The sequence below is a fragment of the Procambarus clarkii genome, chromosome 61 (genome assembly GCF_040958095.1).
Source record: "Procambarus clarkii isolate CNS0578487 chromosome 61, FALCON_Pclarkii_2.0, whole genome shotgun sequence".
Classification (NCBI taxonomy): domain Eukaryota; kingdom Metazoa; phylum Arthropoda; class Malacostraca; order Decapoda; family Cambaridae; genus Procambarus; species Procambarus clarkii.
Window position 1 is genome coordinate 15,914,177 of NC_091210.1, and position 2,743 is coordinate 15,916,919.

A 2,743-nucleotide genomic window follows, 5' to 3' on the forward strand; every position below is an offset into this window, starting at 1 on the left:
TCAGTTTCGCATCATCTGCAAAAATTCGACACATAAGACACAACTCCTGCAGTCAAGTCATTTACATAAATAAGGAACAGTTTGGGACCCAGCACCGCTCCTTGAGGCACTCCGCCAGTCCCACTCCTCGCCCCTCACTCTCACTCTCTGACTCCTGTCTGTTAAGGAATTCCTGACCCATGTTAATGCGTTTCCGCCTACTCCCGCCTGTCTCTCAAGTTTACATAGTAGCCTCCTGTGTGGTACTATATCAAAACCTTTTTGGCAGTCCAGAAATACGCAATATACCCAGCCATCTCTGTCTTGTCTTATTCGGTACCTTATCATAAAACTCCAAGAGGTTCGTCAGGCATAGTTTCCCTTCTCTAAAGCCGTGTTTTTGTTTACTTTCGCGCCTAATTCTTTCTAGATGTGCAACAAGTCTTAACTTAAATATTCTTTCATGTACTTTGTAAGGGATGATGCTAGAAAGTGACAATTGGCTGTAGTTAAGGTAGTTAAGTGCCCCCTTCTGTATCTTCTTTCTTGTACATTGGCATCACATTCCCCTTCTTCCAGCTACCGGGTAATTCCCCATTTATAAGTGAGTGATGAAAGATTAGCGCTAGAGGTATGCTGAGGCCTGATTTGCTTTTAAACAAATCCACAAGGGCCGTGACGAGGATTCGAACCTACGTCCCAGACGCTGCCTTAATCGACTGAGCTACGACATGGTCAAAAGAATTGAAACCAGAAGTTCTACTGAAGTTACCTGGATCCTGCAGCCTCTCCGAGACACAAACCAGGGTTTTACACCTTCTTTTAACATCCATGGTGATACTCTGTCGGGCCCAATAGCTTTAGTTACATCAAGTGACGCTAGTTGTATCCTTCGCTGTTATCTCAATATTTAATTACGCTTAATTATCAACGGTTAATTATTAAGCTTCTAGAGCCTAGGATCAGTAGTGAGCTCTCCATAGAAGCTGTCATAGACCCATAGTCAATATCGCCCCATGATCTCTATCATGGGGGTATTTCTTGACTCCCAGTCAATCTCACCATAATTTAGGTCCCCCATGACTACAAGATTAGCTCTCATTCTGTGTTTGTGTTGCTAGTGGTGGTGGTAGTGGTGGTTGTGGTGGTGGTAGTGGTGGTTGTGGTGGTGGTAGTGGTGGTTGTGGTGGTACAGGTGGTGGTAGTGAGAAGTGTCAGTGGCCGGGTGTGGCCGGAATCAGTCTCCGAGGACCGGCCGGCCGGCAGCTCAAGTATTGAGGTCACTGTCTGCAAATCGCGACGTGATATGGCATTTCCTGCTTCCAATGTTTTTACCCGGCTGCTTTCTCGCTTACCCGGCCGCCTTCTCGCTTACCCGGCCGCCTATTCCCGTATCGGGCCGCGTCATTGCTTTTCCGGCCGCCTAATCGCTTATCCGCCCAAGTCCTGGCTTATTCGACCGCCTCCTCGTTTCCAACACTCATCAGTGTACCACCTGTCTGTCATGAGCTTGACTGATGTCACCTGCCTGTCACCCGTGTCACCTTGTAATAGCACCATTTGTAATGAAGTCACCTTTGTGTAATGACTAATTACAGTCAACACAGCACTTTGTACCTAACGTAAGGTCCATCTCACCGTCTCCAATGTCTACCCTTAATAATTGTCCTTAAAGACCTAATATGTGCAACTTGGAACACCCTTGAAGGTCTCTCTCACTTTTCTCTTACCTTTCTCTCACCTTTCTCTTACCTTTCTCTTACCTTTCTCTCACCTTTCTCTCACCTTTCTCTCACCTCTCTCTTCTCAAGTCTGTGTTTGGGGTCGGGTTCAGACTGACTCGCCTGCCGATCTTGGAAGCAAGGCAGACAAGATTCTTTGACTGCGTCTCGTGTCTTGACTTTGTCCATCCATTGTGATGTATCGTCCGGAGCGCACTTCACGTCTCACTTCTTTTTCCCCAACGAGAGTAGCCTCTGGCATTCACTTGGCTGGACTTGTGGCATCTGAAGCCTCACCGGACGGGTTCCACCATAAATCCACAATGAAATCACAATTGAACATGTATGAACGAATCTTTGAAGCAGGATAGTGGGTTTGAAGCAACGTCTAGGCCCGCTCCCAGTGTTGGTTCACGTCCTCTTGCGTCAAAGATTGCTTCATGACGCACAGAAATCACAATAGCGTGATGCATCAACTGAACAAATCCACAAGGGCCGTGATGAGGGACAATAGAGTTCCCGATTGCAATTCTTTTGACCATGTCGTAGCTCAGTCGATTAAGGCTGCGTCTGGGATCCTCTCAGACGTAAGTTCGAACCCTCGTCACGGCCCTTGTGGATTTATCCATTAGTTCATACATATATCATTATTATCCTCCTGGACCACCGTAAATATTTAGCGTCTCAAACTTTCCAAAACTTTTCTCCAAGGAGAAAAGTTCCTTTTCTCCCAGGAGTCGGTCGGCCGAGCGGACAGCACACTGGACTTGTGATCCTGTGGTCCCGGGTTCCATCCCGGGCGCCGGCGAGAAACAATGGGCAGAGTTTCTTTCACCCTATGCCCCTGTTACCTAGCAGTAAAATAGGTACCTGGGTGTTAGTCAGCTGTCACGGGCTGCTTCCTGGGGGTGGAGGCCTGGTCGAGGACCGGGCCGCGGGGACACTAAAGCCCCGAAATCATCTCAAGATAACCTCAAGGTGGACTAATATTTTGCCCAAGTGTTCAGTCTCTTGTAAAGGCTGAGTGTCCTCTTGTAGCGCAG